This window comes from Anolis carolinensis, unplaced genomic scaffold (genome assembly GCF_035594765.1).
Source record: "Anolis carolinensis isolate JA03-04 unplaced genomic scaffold, rAnoCar3.1.pri scaffold_12, whole genome shotgun sequence".
In the NCBI taxonomy this organism is placed as follows: domain Eukaryota; kingdom Metazoa; phylum Chordata; class Lepidosauria; order Squamata; family Dactyloidae; genus Anolis; species Anolis carolinensis.
The window spans coordinates 24,771,364-24,777,363 of record NW_026943823.1 but is presented as its reverse complement, the minus strand read 5'-3'; positions in this window follow the sequence as shown (position 1 = coordinate 24,777,363).

Here is a 6,000-nt window from a genome sequence, read left to right as displayed (position 1 = left end):
CTGTTCAAATGAGGGGGAGGGTATATAAAGGAGGGTTGGCCGGAGCCTCCCATTCTTGGCTTTTCTGATGTTCATGTTTCCTACAGTAAAAGTTCCTGGTGATACCACAGAGAATCTCGTGTGTTCATTCAGGAGCGGCTGTGGTGAGCTGACACTAAGCCAAGAATACGGACACCATCCCGCTGTAGCGGTGAGGTGTAACATGCAAGTGGAGGATGAAGAGCTCTTGGGCGCCGGAGGAGGAAGGTCGGAAAGGGCCACTCCCGAGACGGACGCTGAGTTCCACCAGCTGGCGGCCCTGGCGTCATCCACCGCTTATGCCCAGCCAAATGGGGTAACCCAGAGGCGCGGAGTGGTGCGGGGAGATAGCACCGGAGGAGAGGAAGGTTCACCTTCCCCAGGCCCGCAAAAGATGGTGTTTCTGGAGGAGAGGATGTCGGCGATGGAGACCACCCTGGCAGTGATGTCGAGGGCGATGGAGCGCCTGGCGGTTTTGGCGGAGCCGGAGCGAGGAAGGGAACTCCGGGCTAGCTCAATGTGGGACGTGAGCATGGGAAGCAGCCAGGGCTTTGCAGACCTCCCAGCACCAAAGGGAAGGGAAATGCGAAAGGAGCCCGGTGCCCGGCCCAAGATCCAAACGAGCCTGACGCGGGTGGAGGAGAGTGACGACGAAGGGGAAAAGCCTCCGAGAATCCCGGCTACGCTCCCAACTGAGACCCTGGTGCCCCTGGCGAATGCCGGGCGTGGCACAGGACAAAGGGAAGCAGCAGCGGGGCCCACTGGCCCGCAAGGGGGCTTGCGACGGGCGGAGAATTGGGGATTGCCACCACAGGGACCCCTACCGAGACGAGAGGAACTAAGGATCGAGTTTGGGGGAGAGTCCTCTGAACTGGATTTTTTCCTGACCACGGTGAGGGGCTATATGGAGGACAATGCCCACACTTTTAGAACGGAATCCAGCCGGGTACGGGCCATTGGTGCAGTGTTGAAGAGGGGAGCGGCCAGCTGGTACGTTCAACTACACGCGCGGCGCGACCCATGTCTGGGGTCACTCCGACGCTTTATGGGGGCCCTGGAGACCCGTTTCCGAGATCCACTGGAGCAGATCCGGGCGAGGGAGGAGTTGAAGACCGTCTCCCAGGGGCAGAGGTCGGTATCTGAGTATGCGGAGGAGTTCCAATGCCTCGCTGAAAAGGTGCCGGAATGGTCTGCAGTGACAAAGATAGAACTCTTCAAAGAGGGGCTCAGGCGGGAGATCCTCTCCTGGGCGGTGCATCGTGATGAGCCTGACACACTGCGCGGATGGATTCAGCTGGCGGGGCGCATCGAGACATCGCTGGCCCAGGCGAGGAGGCACCGAGGAGGGCTACAGCAGCGGCCGCAGATGAAAGAGGGGAGCCGGAAGGAGGGATCAACCCCAGCCGGGAGGAGAACGGAGCCGACAGGGAACGTGAGCACCAGCAGGAGGGGCTGCTTCGTGTGCGGCCGTTTGGGCCACAGGGCTGCCGAGTGCTGGCAGAGAAAAGGGGAAGGCGGAGGCCCGCCCAAACCAAGAGCCGTGGCAGGGAAACGCGCCGAGGAAGAACCACCGATGAGGCACCACTCGGGGGGGTTGGTAAGTCAGGACAAAGCCATGATAGTGGTCCCCATTCAGCTGGAAAGTGGCAGCAAACAAGCAACCTGCAAAGCATTTGTGGATTGTGGATGTTCCAGGAACATCATCTCCCCTGAATTAGCCGAGGGATTGGGATGCGAAAGAACGAACCTAGAATCCCCAATAGCTTTTTCGCAGTTGGACGGATCCACAGCATCGGGATCATTAGCTAAGTACAGTGCCGAAGATGTAAAGTGTAAGATAGGGAGTTGGGAAGGAAAGGTGTCATTTGTGATATCACCAATAGCCAGCTATAATGTTATACTAGGCATGCCATGGCTGGGGCAGGCCAACCCGCAAATCAACTGGGAGGATAAGAGCATGATCTTCAGGATGAAGTTGGAAGGAGGGAGCCAGGAAGTGGAAAGGGAGCCGGGGAAAAGGGGGGAGGAAGACTCTATCAGGATAGCAGAACTGGCAGATAAATTACCCCCAGAGTATCGGGATTTTGTGGACGTATTTGATGAGAAGGAAGCAGACAGTTTCCCACCGAAGCGGAGAGTTGAAGTGAAGATAGAGCTAGTCCCAGGAGCAGAGCTTCCTAAGGCAAAAATATACCCAATGTCGGCTAGGGAAAAGGAGGAACTGAGAAAATACATTGATAAAAACCTAGCGAGGGGTTTCATAGAGCCTTCAAATTCCCCTCTAGGGGCGCCTGTGTTGTTCAGGCGCAAAAAGGACCAAACGCTGAGGCTCTGCATTGACTACAGGGGCCTGAATGCAATCAGTTCTGGAAATAAATACCCCCTACCTTTAGTGAAGGACTTGATCGCCCAGTTATCGGAGGGACAGATATTCACTAAATTGGACTTAATTGAAGCGTACCATAAATTGCAGATTAAACCAGAGGACAGGTGGAAGACGGCCTTCTCCTGTGCATTCGGATTATTCAATTATCGTGTGCTCCCTTTCGGTTTGTGCGGCGGAGGCGCCGCGTTCATGCAATTAATCAACGAAGTGTTGCATCCATTGTTGTACAAGGGAGTCTTTGTTTTTTTAGATGACATATTGTTAGTATCTCGGACTAAGGAGCAACACATAGAACTAGTCAGGGAAGTCCTGCAAAAGTTGAGAGAAGCAGAACTGTATGCGAAGCTTGCCAAGTGCGAGTTCAATAAAGACCAGATAGACTTTCTGGGGTATAGGATTTCCTCCCAGGGAGTGGCGATGGACCCTGCGAAGGTAGAAGACGTGAGGGGGTGGGAAGCCCCCAAAACACGGAAGCAGCTGCAATCCTTCCTAGGGTTCGCAAACTTCTATAGAACATTTATCAAGGACTTTGCGCGCCTCACTTTGCCATTAACGGATTTGTTAAAGACTAAAGGTAGGGGAGAAACAGCCAAAGTGAAGGCCCCAGGGGCCAAACTGACCTGGACAATAGAATGCCAGGAAGCTTTCGAAGCCCTTAAAAAGCGTTTTACTGAGGAGCCTGTCCTACAGCACCCTGATATGTCTAAAGCCTTTGTATTACATTGCGATGCGTCAGACCGGGCATATGGGGCAGTTCTGCTACAGAAAGACGAGGGGGGGAACCTGAAGCCATGTGGCTATCTGTCAAAAAAGTTTAGCGATACAGAAAAAAACTGGCCGATTTGGGAGAGAGAAGCCTTAGCGATTCTAAAAGCACTAGAGTGCTGGAGACACTTCCTGGAAGGAAGTGGAACACCGTTTGAGGTGTGGACTGACCATAGAAATTTACAGTATCTAAGATCCCCTCGTAAACTATCAGCGAAGCAAATTAGATGGGCCCAATATTTCAGCCGTTTTGATTTCAGACTCAGATTCTTCCAGGGGAAACATAATATACTCGCTGACGCTCTCTCTCGGATGCCTCAGCACGGGGGAGGAATTCAGGAATCTGAAGGGAGTATTTTTCTTGATAAGCAATGGGGCCTGGCAGTACTAACTCGAGCACAAGCGGCCAAAGAAAACAAACGTACTGCCATTTCCACGGGGGGAGGAGAAATATGGGAGGAAGAGTTGAAGCGAGCGTATGGAATGGACAAATGGTTACAAACTAACAAAGAAAAGGGAGAATTGTGTGGGGATTTGGTGTTTGTAAATAAGAAATTGTATATTCCTGAATGTTTAAGACGAGAAATGTTAAGGAAGTACCATGATAACAAGGGTGCGGGTCATCTAGGCCCCACCAGGACTATTAAACTGTTGGCCAAACAATGCTGGTGGCCCGGAATGAGGAAAGACGCCAGGGGATACGTCACGCAGTGTGAATTATGTGCAGAGGGAAAAACACCACCGGGGAAGCCCCAGGGGCTATTGCAGAAGGTGGTGGAGCCCATGAGGCCATGGGAATGCGTAGCCATGGATTTTGTAGGCGAACTACCCCCCAGCAGAGGCCACAGATACATTTGGACAATATTGGACCTATTCTCAAAACAGGCACACTTTGTGGCCCTGCCAAAACTCCCTTCAGCTGAAAAACTTGCTGATTTGTATGTGAAGCATGTATATCGCCTACATGGGTGTCCCGACAAGATAATTAGTGACCGGGGAGTCCAATTTACTGCAAAATTTTGGGGAAAATTCTTACAGCTGTTAGGAGCAGAAAGGAACCTGAGCTCGGCCTTTCATCCCGCGACCAACGGGGGGGTCGAACGTACCCAACAGACACTGTGCCAATTCTTAAGGATGTACACCAATTATAGACAGGATGATTGGGCGGACCTTCTTCCGTTTGCTGAGATGGCTTTTAACGGGGCCGTACATTCGGCCACAGGTCGTGCCCCATTCGAAATAGTATACGGACAGGAGGTGGCACCTTTCCCCAGGCTACCCGAGTGGAAGGAAGGGGAGGGCCAGACCGACGAGGAATGGCCGGCCAAAATCAAGCAAGGGTGGCAAACCGTGGTGGAGGCATTGCGGGAAACACAAAAGAAGTACAAGCTCTTTGCGGATCGTAGGCGCCGAGAGGGGGACAAATTGGGCGAAGGAGATCTGGTTTGGCTGAGCACAAAAAACCTGAAATTGGGGTTCCCATCCAAGAAATTGGCTCCACGCTATATAGGGCCATTCAGGGTAGCAAAAAGAATAAACGAAGTGACCTATGAGCTGAGGCTACCAAAGGACCTAGGAAAGGTACACCCGGTATTCCATTGCAGCCTGTTAAAAAAGTATAAAGGAACTCTGGACAGCGGAGAACAATAGTTGTGTTTAATCTTTTCCTTCCAGGACGAAGGGGAGGAGGACGCCATGTCAGAACCCTGCTACTAGAGCCTGGATGTGGCTCTGAGTTTCAGGGTCACTGACATTGATAAGACACCTGCGTCCCAGGACTCGGAGGAGAAACGGCTGATGGACTTGGCGGGGAATTTGCGCGGGGTTTTACTGAGCGGGAAGAGACTGTTCAAATGAGGGGGAGGGTATATAAAGGAGGGTTGGCCGGAGCCTCCCATTCTTGGCTTTTCTGATGTTCATGTTTCCTACAGTAAAAGTTCCTGGTGATACCACAGAGAATCTCGTGTGTTCATTCAGGAGCGGCTGTGGTGAGCTGACAGTGATTAATAAGATGGGAGGAAAAAAACTGCCTTCACCTCTGCTTGTGTTGTCTGCCCTTGTTAATGGTATAATCGGCATTGAACGTTTGCCGTGCGTGGATTCCCCCAGGCAGGAAGCAGCCAGGCCTAGAAGCTACAAGGCCATTCAATGGTAATCAAGGGAGCCAATGGCAACATCCTCACTTGCCTCCAACAGACAAGAGTTTTTTCTTTCTCCTACCCTTAAGATAGATATGCAGTAGAGTCTCACTTATCCAACACTCGCTTATCCAACGTTCTGGATTATCCAACGCATTTTTGTAGTCAATGTTTTCAATACATCGTGATATTTTGGTGCTAAGTTTGTAAATACAGTAATTATTACATAGCATTACTGTGTACTGAACTACTTTTTCTATCAAAAACATGATGTTTTGGTGCTTAATTTGTAAAATCATAACCTAATTTTATGTTTAATAGGCTTTTCCTTAATCTCTCATTATTATTCAAAATATTCGCTTATCCTACGTTCTGCCGGCCGGTTTAAGTTGGAAAAGCGAGACTCTACTGTGTATATATATATATATATATATATATATAGTGTATATACGCCTACTGTGTATATTTTATTATAGGTTCTTGTTGTTGTCCTTTGATGTTTCATATTTTATCATCGCTTGTATTTTGATTTTGCTGTAAGCCGCCCCGAGTCCCATTCGGGGGAGATGGAGACGGGATATAAATAAACTTATTATTATTATTATTATTATTATTATTATATAAACCCCAATTGCCTAGTTTCCAACAACAGGCCTCACAACCTCACAAAGCATTCCCCCAGGCAGGAAACAG